This window comes from Brachycentrus maculatus, unplaced genomic scaffold (assembly GCF_059751285.1).
Source record: "Brachycentrus maculatus isolate JH-2025_06_01 unplaced genomic scaffold, ASM5975128v1 h1tg000393l, whole genome shotgun sequence".
NCBI classification, from domain to species: Eukaryota; Metazoa; Arthropoda; class Insecta; order Trichoptera; family Brachycentridae; genus Brachycentrus; species Brachycentrus maculatus.
Window position 1 is genome coordinate 320,001 of NW_028281142.1, and position 13,931 is coordinate 333,931.

The 13,931-nt window shown below is 28.0% G+C and overlaps 1 protein-coding gene across 1 annotated transcript in view; it reads left to right on the forward strand.

Moving 5' to 3' along the window:
- The first annotated feature begins 7,744 nt into the window (after window positions 1-7,744).
- The window catches only part of LOC148303005 (acetylcholinesterase-like), a 93,434-nt gene continuing 87,247 nt past the window's right edge, over window positions 7,745-13,931 (forward strand). Inside the window, exon 1 of the mRNA XM_088270715.1 lies at window positions 7,745-8,114. The gene's annotated coding sequence lies outside the window, so the exon portion shown is untranslated. The remainder of the gene's footprint in view (window positions 8,115-13,931) is intronic.

Genomic DNA, 13,931 nt, shown 5'->3' on the forward strand with positions numbered 1-13,931 from the left:
GACAAAAAATTTAAGAATAAACCCTGCATTCTAAAGTAATTGCAAAAAAATATATTGACTATATTCAAAGTGTTATATTAATAGATTTATATTATCCACTGACACTGCGTGATGGAATTGCATTTTAATATATTATTAGATTAAAACCAATATTTTTATCTTTTCCACTTTATTTTTATTTGACCAGCGACCGGGTTTCATCGTTACCGACATCACCAGTCTGATGATGTCGGTAACGACGAAACCCGGTCGCTGGTCAAATAAAAATAAAGTGGAAAAGCTAAAAATATTGGTTTTAATCTAATAATGTTATATTAACTTTATAAAATTAAATAAATTTGTTTTCACCACTTTTTTATTACATTCACTCATTTCACTTTAACCTACCGGTTTCTCAAAAACCTTGTCATCATCAGGGTTTATTAAATTGTAAAACATTAAAATACTCATAATTAATTACATTCCCTTACCAAGGATTTAGTTTTTGGTAAGGGAATGTAATTAATTATGAGTATTTTTATGTTTTTAATGTTTTAGAATTTAATAAACCCTGATGATGACAAGGTTCTTGACGACACCGGTAGGTTAAAGTGAACTAATATTTGTTAAAAATGGTTGAAACAAAGTTGTTTAATTTTTTAAAGTTCATAAAATGTGCCACAAAGTATCTGCGAAAAACATTCAAGAAATGTAAAATTAACCACTTGGAAAAAAGTGGGTCAATAAAAACCACACTTCAGTATAAAGTTTTTTCAATCATATTTTGAAAAATATTAAATCAGTGTAAAACATAAACAATGTAAAGAAAAAATAAAAAAAAAACAAAAGAAGAATTGATATATCTTTACTGGTGAGGGAATGACTCGAGCTGGATTCGGGCAAATCACTTTAAAAATTTTCGTGTACGATGTGCCCGAATAGGATTCGGGCAAATCATTGTGTCAGCAAAATACCTACCCGAATATTACTCGGGAAAATCACACAAAGGGTTAGGAAAAAGAAGACTTACGTGATTTATTTTCTTGGCTTTACAAAAAAAATATTTTCCAATATTTTTCATCAACTTCTAAATCCTTTATATATGTGTGCCAAACGTACTCTTATCATAACTGTTATCATTTACGATGTATTTTAATAAATACAATTGATTTAATTATTTAAATCATATTTTAATCTTTAAAAGTCTTACGAAACACTGATTGAGTAACATATGTATTATTATATGCGTAATGGAATAAGTCTTTTCTGTTTCTTATAGAAAAGATTCGACTTCTAATTATAATTAAAAAACAATATATATATATTTTCAATTTATGGTACAAAGGTAAAATATAAATAAAGAAAAACTGTATATGGTTAGTCTGTGCTTGGGAGTATAATATAAGCTGATAATATGGAATGAATTGTACAACAAAAAAAAATTAGGAAATATATTGTTATTAAAAGAATAATTTACAACATACTTGTTCACAAATCTGGATTATCTCCAAATGTAGGAGTATTTTTCATATTATTTTTTGACATCTCATCAAAGATGAATGCCCCGTAAATGCCCAGACTTCCATATTTTTCTTCATCTGTCGAAAAATAATATGAAAATAATAACATATACATAAATGTGTGTATATATATATATATATATATATATATATATATATATATATATATATATATATATATATATATACAATATATATACACCTATATATATATATATATATATATATATATATATATATATATATATATATATACATATATATATATATATAAAAATATATATATATATATATATATATATATATATATATATATATATATATATAAATGTATACATATATATATATATATATATATATATATATATATATATATATATATATATATATATATATATATATATATATAAATATATATATTTATATATATATATATATATATATAAATATATATATATATATATATTTATATATATATATATATATATATATATATATATATATATATATATATATATATATATATATATATATATATATATATATATATATATATATATATATATATATATATATATATATATATATATATATTTATAAATATATATATATATATATAAATATATATATATATATATATATATATATATATATATATATATATATATATATATATATATATATATATATATATATATAAATTTACACTCGTAGAAACATTCCCTCATTGAGTGACTGCTAAATAAAACTTAAAAAAAAAGTTTGTTGAAGGTTAAAAAATCTCTCGAACGACAAAGAGATAAAAAGTCAGGACTTTTTGTAATTGCCCTTCCTGCCATCTACTTTCAAATAATTAATTCCATATTAAAAGGAAGCACCGGTTATGTCACCGATGACGTGTCATCCTGTTTATCGAAATATTAATCAAAATTTTAAATCAAATTACTAGGTGGTTACAAAAGAGTTACGTATAGATAAAAAATGACGCGCCGTTATGAACGTATTTCTTAGTATTACAATGAGTCCATATTTATGTAACAATTTATTTGGATATGTGATATTTATCACGAGTTCAGGATTATGAGTTGACGAAGGTAAAAAGCGTTTCATGAAAATTCCAAATATTGTAAATAGTTTTTTTAAAGTATTTTTTTAGATGATCTAATACAAACAATGAATGTAACTTAAACACATTCTCGAGAGTAAAGATATTCCGACTTGTCTGAAAAAAATATATGAATCATGCATACTGTCAGTGAATACATATGCATTAGAGACCATGGTTCTGATGCAGACAGCGATCCATGGAAAGATCCATGCTTGGTATAAGCTTAAGAGATAAAATAAGAAATTAAGAAATTAGGAGATAAAATTAGAAATTAAGAAATTAGGAACTAGAATAAATTGATCATTGATCCCGTAACAAAACTGAAATGGTAATGGGCAGGACAAATATTGATTTTTTATAACTTCTAACTTTTCAGTACTCTTTTCTTTTCAAAATCATACAATTATTTCGAAGATAAAGTTATTCTTTTAATGCAAAAACGATATTTTAAAAAAAATCAATCACCCAAAATGGTACCCGGTTTTCGAGAAATATACTTGGCCTTAAATGTATATCGTAGTCGTACAGGAGAAAGTGATCAACTAACAAAACGTGAAATGTTCAGGAGGGCCATTTAAGTCACTTTTACTTGGCAAGAAAATAAACATCAACGCAGTTAGTCATTTTTAACAAGTCAATATATTATACTCCCAAGTATGAAATCCTTTGGGAATTTTTTCAGGGTAATTTTAAGCTAGTAAGATATCAAATAGTCGATGGTCACGTTTTTGCAAAAAATCCACTTTCTCCTGTATGACTCGATATTTGAGGATTGTTTTAGTGTAAAGTTGTTTGACTGTCATAAGTCGTAATTTGCTCTGTATGAATGATGAAATCATCTTGTCCGTTCACCATCTTATGATGTTAAGAAGAAATGACATCGTTATTCGTTCATACTAATTTTTCCCGATTTAAAACACACAACAAAACGAAAATTTCTGAAATACAATACTGAAAAAGCTGAAAAGGTTTGCATCTCGGATAAGTAACTTTAGTTAGCAAAATTCTCAATAGATGGCTTCCGTAAGATGCGCCATGCGTCAATTTTCTGCCATACATATCCACATATTTTATAGCCAGACTTGCGACGAATATTAAAATTGGTGAACTTTTTATGTAAATTCCTATTCATAAAGAGTTTAAAAACATGCTATCACGTAAAATCCAATGTAATTAATGTGTTAAATCCGTTTTCGATAAAACAAAATTGGTGAGAATATATTTGAACGGTGAAATAAGGAAAGAATGCAAGGCTGAGATAAGCATTATCGATAAAATTAAGAAAGGTATATATTTTTTTTACATCTCATCAAAGATGAAGAAGAATATAAAGAATCACTAGAACTTCATTAGAGACATCTATTGGTGAGATATCTAGTGAAGGGATTCAAGAACAATGTTTCAAAATTGGTTCATATATATAGAACTTCCAAGAATTTGAGTAGTGTGGTTGTCAATAGTGGGTGGAATTGGTGAATGTTACACGTGTGTAAAATGATCACTTAAACCAGCCTATGACGGTCGTCAGCCCCGTAAATGCCTAGACTTCCATATTCTTCTTCACATTTGATGAGATGTTAAAAAATAATATGAAAATAACTCCTGTAATTGGAGATAATCCAGATTTGTGAACAAGTATTTGGACACACTCAAAATGTTGTAAGTAAAAAAAAAATATTTATTGAGAATGGCAGTGACAGGGATAGTGATAGCTATTACGTATAAATTTACGATTTAAAATTTAAATTTACGATTACGTGATAAAATTTTGTTTTACATTTTCTATTAATTTTGCAACTAAGTTCATAAAAAAATCCTTTGCAAGAGAAGGTCTGTCAGGAGGCCTAGATGCTTCTGTATCAGATCTGGGAATGCGGTGGGACAGCTTTCAATCCCCATGCGAGGAAGTGGAGTGACAGTTAGTTAGTTAGATTTTTTTTTAAAGAAATATTTGTGTTTTTATTATTTACACAAATATTTCAATTTCATACTATTTCTGTGAGCCTTATCGGCTTTTTATTAGACATAGGTATCAAATTGTGGTAGAGTGGGTTCGAACCGAGAAACTCTGACTTCTGACTCTGAGTCCGTGACACTAACCACGGGACCACAACCCGACAATTTAACTGAATACTTATTCTTCGAAACCCTTTTCTAATAGCCTTTATTCGCACCCAATGATGCATAGAGCACTGCATCCAAGAAACGCAGTGTTGGTTCAGTTTACGGATGAAATAAGTAAAAATAGTTTAAATAGGTAGTATAATATAAAATATTATTTTGGCAACAAGCCGTAACTCAAGTTGCGGCTGTTTGGCTTAACACTCAAAAGCATTCTTATAACTGGCCTCTATCATAAACAATCACAGATTTTGCTCAATCTCTTTCCTTTACCGAGGTATTCATTATCTAAATAGCCGCAAAATTTATACATGTTTTGGCAAAAAGCATCATTTGAAGTTAAATATAAACTCGTTTATCTCTAAAGTACTGTTTTTAACTTGCGGCTATTTGCCTTTGCACATTAGTTTAAATGTTAATGTGTGCACTAATTCGTACAAATCTAATTCGAATTCGAGAATGTAAATGTATTTTTTGTTTATTTTCGGCATCGAATACATAGCATACGTAGCATTGAACGCGTCGAAAGTCGAACTTGTATTTTTTTGTTGTTTACGTTTAGCTGTGTGATTATTATTGTTGTGATAACGCTATACGCGCTAAAAACCGTATATTTTTTCAATAATAACTCGTAAAAAGCATCACCTATCGGGTACAAAATATACAAAAACCCACTTACAGACAGGGCAGATGATATATCTGGAGTCGATTACGTTTTCCATTAAAATAACTCTTGCCATTCAACCACATTTTAATTATTCCTGTAACGAAGTACAAAAATCTAGTCAAATTATATAAAATCGGTACTGCAGAAAAACCGGTACTGGCAAAATTTAAAAAACTGGCAAAAACCATAACTCTAAAATCCCTCTTTGAATAATCCATCCTGAATAAACTTACTTAATTTACTTTTAAAACCACATACATATACTTATATGACATTTCAAACTACTTAGTATATTTTTCTAGATTATGGAACGTTGAAAACTTAATAATATGCATATGCGTCAAAATTGCATATTTTCTAGTAAACGTTTTTTGCCAGTACACCCATGATATATCATATCAAAACAAAAGTTTGTTAAAACCGTTCAATTTACTCATTTTTTATATCTCTGATACCAAGGCATATAATGCAGTGGCGTGCATATATATATATATATATATATATATATATATATATATATATATATATATATATATATATATATATATATATATATATATATATATATATATATATATATATATATATATATATATATATATATATATATATATATATATATATATATATATTATATAAATACATTATTCGTTTTTATTTTAAACATTGAAGTTAAGTTTGCGATGGTAAAAAAATATACGTACTCGTACCTTTATTATAAATCGAGGTTGTTATACGTATTCCTTTGGACGAGTGTTTTAATGAAAAAATCAATGTTTAAACTCCAATTAGGAAAGGTTGAAGAAAAATCGTAAAAAGGTTAATGATAATATAATTATAATACGGTATATTCATTCTCCCCTTGATTTTCTAATTATTACAAAATGATATTCAAATGTTTATCTTAATCGTCGTTAATTAATGCTTCAAGTAATGGTTAGTCGAAAATTTGTTTAAAGCAGCCGAGAATTTTTTTTTGTGTTTTGATATTAGTACAGGTGATATAAAATTTTAAGCCCAGGTAATTTCGATATCTGTCTCCATAATGTAATGGAGGTCGCGGGTTCAATTCACACGTGGGTCAGTAAAAATATTTTACAGGAATATATCTTTAAGGCTACCGAAAAATGGTACCTGGACTCCATCATCATATTACGTTCATGTAATAAACATTCAAAATAACATTGCATCGATCCGATGCGATGCCCCATGCACCATTGGGTGCGAATAAGGAAGAATTATTTTTCAAAAATATACATGTAGACACTAGTTTTTTTATAAACAATATACTTTCATTGTTCATTGTGTTTTCATTATTAGCAAAATTTATTTAAAAAATATTCAAATGCTATTCAAAGCAAATTTCTCTTGTTATTTAGCGGAAAAAATGTTTTTACCAAAAATATAAAATATCAAAAAAAAATTATATTAAATTATAAAAAATGTTATATATTAGTATTATTTTTATACTATAATTAATACACCTGTATTTAAAAGAATAGAGTAGTTTGGTTGTCAATAATGGGTAGAATTGGTGAATATTACACGTGTGTAAAGTGATCACTTAAACCAGCCTATGACGGTCGTCAGCCCCGTAAATGCCCGGACTTTCGTATTCTTCATCATCTTTGATGAGATGACAAAAAATAATACATAAATTCGTCTTGGATATGCGATATCTAAATTATATAATAAAGCATTTGAATATATATATATATATATATATATATATATATATATATATATATATATATATATATATATATATATATATATATATTTATTATAATATTCCGAAAACATATACCATATTCTTCTTCATCTTTGATGAGATGTCAAAAAATAACAATAAAAAAAATAATAATAATATAAAAGAATAGCATTAAGTTGTTAAAAAAATTAAATTGTTAAAAACAATAAATTATAAAAATAATAAAAGATATAAAAATATTAAATACATACCAGTATTTAAAAAAAAATATCTTAGTAAATATTCCTTTTTAATAAATAGTTCAAATTTGAAATCGATATAATGGTTCAAGTAATTGTGACAATTATTACTAGTACGTAGGGTAGAAAAACCGACTAATCGGTGTTTGGTCGTATGGTAAAGCTGGTTGCTAATGTGTTACGGCAGTCGATATTACATAAACATGTACGCAACATACCATATGTGCATATCCTTATAATTGTGTAAGCGCAAAAAGATTTCTTGTTTGTTTTCCTTTTATCCGATTGGCAACACTCGCCCGCCCGGCTGTGCGGGCGAGGGGGGCTGGGGCGCGGTGGGGGGCAGTTGGAAACAGAGGGGGGGGTGACTTTCCCATCCCTAGAGGCCTCCCTCAGTCAGCTCTCAGTGCGCGGCGATTTCCCGGCCGGATAGGTCGTGCCGCTGTCTGCCCCGAGATCGCTGCAAACGGTTCAAAAACTGGCCGAGGGCCTAATTGATTCGACTGCCATCAACGCATCACATGGCAGGGATACTGTACCGTGTGTCTTGTCGCGTACGCCTATACTGTACCCCCCTATTTAAATAATAAATACGAACATTTAGCGAATTGGATTTCGGCACGTCTCGCTGCGGATTTTTGTCTCACGACTGACGAACGTGTTTGTGCGGGAAACTTTAGTATAATTTCTGCAAATTTCGTCCTGTCTACTGAAAAATCCGATGCAGATTTGGGTACCAGTCCATGCGCTTATGTCCGTATAAAATCAGGTTAGTGAATGATGCATTAAAATTATAAGATATATAAAATTAATTTAGTTTAAAACACTAACTTAGAGCTATACCTGCATACAAATCAAACAAAATTATCGTATCACTAAATCATTGCAACAATACTTATACAATACATTTAAAAAAATCTAATTTTTCTCAATATTATTAATATTTCAAGCATTTACTATGTCCTTAGTCACTTTTACTTTTATATTTTTTTACAAAATGTAGGTAATATGAATATATAACAACATACTACATTTTTATGTTAATTATATTTTAATACTAATATTACTAACATTATAATTGTTTATTTACAAAAAAAAACACATTTTCAACATAATACACATTTGATTTTAAACAATTTTTAAACTGTTTGTGAATTTCTTTTGAAATACTCGTTTTTTTGTTGCTTTTCTGTGATTACGTTGTGACTTCTTAAACATTTTGATAGATTTCGTGGTGTTATCAAAAGTCATCTGGTAGAATGTAAACATTTTCTTTGATTTGCGCATTGTCATAAATAGGTCGTGATGGATTGGGCGACCTCGTCTTAATTTAGGAAGGTCAAATCTTATAAAATATAGAAGACTGGAGAACCAAATACCACAGAGATATTTTCAATTATATTTTAAGATAGTTCTGCAAAACAGATCCAACACCACCTTTCTGGAAAATCAATAAAACGGTATGTAAAAATGATTTACGATTTTTTTCTGCGTTGTATAATTATGGATTTTAAAGAGAAATATTAGTATCAAGGTATTCTATTGATATCTCAACTGAAGGATATGGATGTTCGGGGATTTTCATGGCTTACGGCTTGTCGTAGGCAAGTTTAAGTGATCACTTTATCCTTCTACTCACAATTAACAACCACACTACTCGAAGTTATATTTATGCTTCAATCAAAAATAAACTCCAAGTGCTACTTCTTCGACGAAATCTATGCATGAAATTTGTAAGTTTTTTTACTAGCAGAAACCTTCATGAAATGTTTATAAGATTCCTTCTATTTTTTTTATTCACATTTTTTTGATTTACACATAAATATTTGACAAAATCCAGAATTTGTGAAAAAAACACACTCAAAACATTGTAAAAAAATATATGTGTTTATTTAAAGTATAAACGTCCAATTCTAAAGTATGGTGATTACTTCATTTGGCTACCATGCATAAGGTCCCAATTCAAATGGGTTAAAAATAAATCGTGTCGGGTTGTGGTCCCGTGGTTAGTGTAGCGGACTCTTGAGTCAGAGTTCACTTAAACCAGCCCATGACGGTCGCCAGCGCCGTAAATGCCCAGACTTCCATATTCTTCTTCATCTTTGATGAGATGTCAAAAAATAATATAATATAATGATACATTAAGCTCTCTGAATGCAATTGCAGTGGTCAATTAAAGTGGGTTTTGAGGTCAGTCAATTAAAAACACATCAAAACAATATTATTTACTCTTGACATGGGAATAATAATGGAATTGCATACAGCGATATTAATCAAAATGGCCTTCGTGAAAAATATCAAGTAATTAACTTTAAAATTAAACATAAATGAACCAACCAAATAACCAACAATATAAAAATAAAATAAATATCGACTAAATAAAAACATACTACGGCTGTCCAAACTCAAAACACAGCAAGGGACATTTTTTTGTAGTGCGTTTTTTTTTGTATTTTTAGACTAAGTAGATTCTACTCAATCCAAAAATGCAAAAAAACGTACTACAAAAAATTGTCCTTTACTGTGTTTTATGTTTGGACAGCCGACTATTATTAATAATTATTATCCAAGTAATTGGAGATAATCCAGATTTTGTGAACAAGTATTTGGACACACTCAAAATGTTGTAAACAATATACTTTAACAAATATCGACTTATTAAAAAAATTATATGAAAAATATCAACTAATTAATAAAATTATATGACAAATCGCACACGCCTTTCAAGAACGTCATAAATCAAAAAACTTGATTTGTCAGGAGAACGTTTTTAAAAGTTTAAAAATATAATACAATATATTAAAAATTAATATCAAGCCACTTAATGAACTTTTTATTTTGCAATACATCTTTTTAGGTAAAACCTGAAGGTTTTTTCTCAATTGAAAAAATATTCAGTTTATTTAAAAAAATTATAAAACAATACCTTTTCTTCAAAATGCAAAAACAATACTTTCTGCCCTGTGGCGGGTAATTATTAATTTTTAAAAATGCCGCCTTTGCTGGGGTAAAGTACATTTTCTGGGCATTCCGAAAACATGCACAATCGAAAATTGACGATTTTCGATTTATGACGTTCTTGAAAGGAATGAGCAAAGTATCAACTAACTAACAATATAATAAAACAAATATCAACTGACTTGCCAACAATTTAATATAAGAAATTTCAACTAACTTGCTAATAATGTAATATAACTAATGTAATCTCAACTTTTTATTTTTATAAACTTTTTCTCTTTATCCCATCCTTGTCTCATGTCTCTTCCTTTATATAGACCCCTCTTATGTATAGTTGTGAAGAACTATAATTGGTACTCATGATTTTATTTTTTGTATTCTTTATGTGTCATATATTGTAACTGTTGTTCTTCCTTCCAATAAAAAAAAATAATAATAATAATAAACCCTTATCCGCACCCCAATGGTGCATAGGGCACTGTGTCATATAAACGCAGTGTTATCTTGATCGTTTACACATGAAGGATAGGTGATCAGCCCTCCGCTTCAGGTACCAGTCCATGGTAATATTGAATAAAAATTACAGTGAAAAAAAAACGCTTATATTTATAATCTCAACTAACTAACTAAAAATATAATTATTATAAATAATGTATTTCTAAACTTTCTTAATCTGATGCATGCTCGTTACGCCAAGTTTGAAACCAAATGTGGAAGTCCTCACCAAAACGTTACATTTCCATTATAACTGATTTTATGTTATCAGGAATTCTAGCTTGTAAAATTGTTACGTTTTGGTGCGATTTCATCTTAGTTGAACGTTTTGTCACAAATTCAATTAAGATTTCGATAGAACACAGTAAACAGAACCGATTTGCATTAAAAATATTTTTTTCTGCAATACTGGAAATGTAACTTTTTGGTGAGGACCGCCACATATGTGATTCATTATTTTTTATGTATCGCTCACTCCTTTCAACAACGTCCTATATCTAAAATTGTAAATTTTTAACTGTGCATGTTTTTGGAATGCCCAGCTAATGTACTATATCCCAGCAAAAGCGGCATATTTTTAACTTAATATTTAACCACTTGTAGTTTTGTTTTTGCATTTTGAAGAAAGGGTATTGTTTAACTATTTTCTTACATATACTAAATATTTTTCAAATGGAGAAAAAATACTCAGGTTTTACCTAAAAAGATCTTAATGGCTCGATATTTATTTTCAATCCATTTCATTATATTAATTAACTTTAAAAACGATCTCCTGAAAAATCTAGTTTTTGATACATGGCGTTGTTGAAAGGAGTGAGCGATATACGAGTATTGTCTTATGTAAAAGTATTTATAGCATATTTAGTTTATATATCTTAAAAATGATAGTCGATGTTTTTAGTAAATATCAAATTAATAAGTTTGATCCCTAAAAACAATACGATAGATATAATACTATACAAAATATACATTGGAAAAAAAAGAAACATGGAGTAGGCAAAAGAAGGATGACATCAGACTGAATGCAGTCTAAATGCGATCCCTCAGACGGATGTGTGGCAAAACGATGTTTGATAGATGTTCGAATGAAAAAAACAAGGAAAGAATGCAAGGCTGAGATAATAATTATCAATAAAATCAAGAAAGGTGTGTTGAGATGGTTTGGACATGTGAAACGTATGAGTGAGGAAAGAACGGTTAAACAAATTTATGAGACGAATGTAGTTGGAAAAAAACACAGAGGAAGATCGAGGAAAACTTGGCACAGTTAAGTATATCAAATACTTGAAACCAGGAGTCGTAATAATCATCGGGTATGTATGAGGAGATGTACGAATGTGGAAGAGGCGAACATTTTTTGCAAAGACAGAGTGGTGCGGCGTTCAATTCTCTCTGCCTGATGGTTATTTAGTTAGTAAGTAAGATACATAGAATGGATTCAATATATTATATCAAGCAAGATTTGTCACATAGTTAATTTATTTGTATTTTTCGTCTTGTCATATTTTCCAAATAAGTTACCACAAATAATTTCCGAAATCGGTTCGGATTCGGAAATCCATATTTGGCGGGGACATCTCTAGCTGTGATGGTGTGTTGCTCGCTCGACTCGCTGGTATTGTGGACCGCATTGCAGCCTGTGTTATGTGAGCCGATGTCATCTGTTCATATGTCCATAATTCATTTGCTTTTTGGACACTGTTTCAAACGCTGCATTGCGGCCATCGTCAAGGGTACACCGATACACAGCATATGTATATATATATATATATATATATATATATATATATATATATATATATATATATATATATATATATATATATATATATATATATATATATATATATATATATATATATATATATATATATAATATATCCGTCCGCCTCCGTAGTGTAATGGTCAGCACGTTCGGCTACCGTTCTGGAGGTCCCGGGTTCGATTCTCAAGGTGGGTAAAATAAATATAAGTGATTTTTTCACTCTAATATTTATTCAATATTACTCTGGACTGGTACCTGAAGCGGAGGGCTAATCACCTTTCCTTCATGTGTAAACGATCGAAATAACACTGCGTTTATATGACGCAGTGCCCTATGCACCATTGGGGTGCGGATAAGGGTTTTTTATTATTATATATATATATATATATATATATATATATATATATATATATATATATATATATATATATATATATATATATATATATATATATATATATATATATATATATATATATACATATATATATATTTATATATACATATATATATATATATATATATATATATATATATATATATATATATATATATATATATATATATATATATATATATATATATATATAAATATAAATATATATATATATATATATATATATATATATATATATATATATATATATATATATATATATATATAAATATATATAAATATATATACCCTTCTTGCAAATCGAAAATTCGCGCAGACATTAATTCATTCCACAAAGACTATATGTTAGACATTAATAACCAAAGTTTGTTTCGATTTAAAATTTTGTTTAAAATTATTTATTGAAAAAACATATCTAAGTTCATTTTTTTTAAAAGTATAGCTCATATAGTACATATTTGCATTTTTTTTCATATTCATCTTTGATTTTTTTATTATTTATATTTTTGTATTTTAATCTTATTTTATTTCTGAAAATATCTATTGTATTCTTGCCAGTGCCCTTTATATAACCTAAAATAATATTTACCCACACACAGGCCATGCCTTTGTGGCATCTTTTTTGTATTAATATTATTGTTTTTTTATACTTGTATTTATATTATATTGCGAAATGCAAAAGAATTGAAAATAAACAAGAAAAAAAAACTGTTTAACCGTATCTTTTCATTGATTGTTTTTTTATTTTATTTTAGGCATATGTTTTCGAATAAATATCCTCGAAATTATAAATCGTTTTAACTTTTAAATATATAATGAAGTAGGAGGTAGTATTCCGTCAATCATTGCTACATCAAACTAGGAAATTTATTTCTTAAAATGAATAGACCTTTTCCACGAAAGTATTAAGACGCCCTTAAAAATATTAGACTTCTTTTGATGCCATCGTGATTGATTACAAATATCGATTA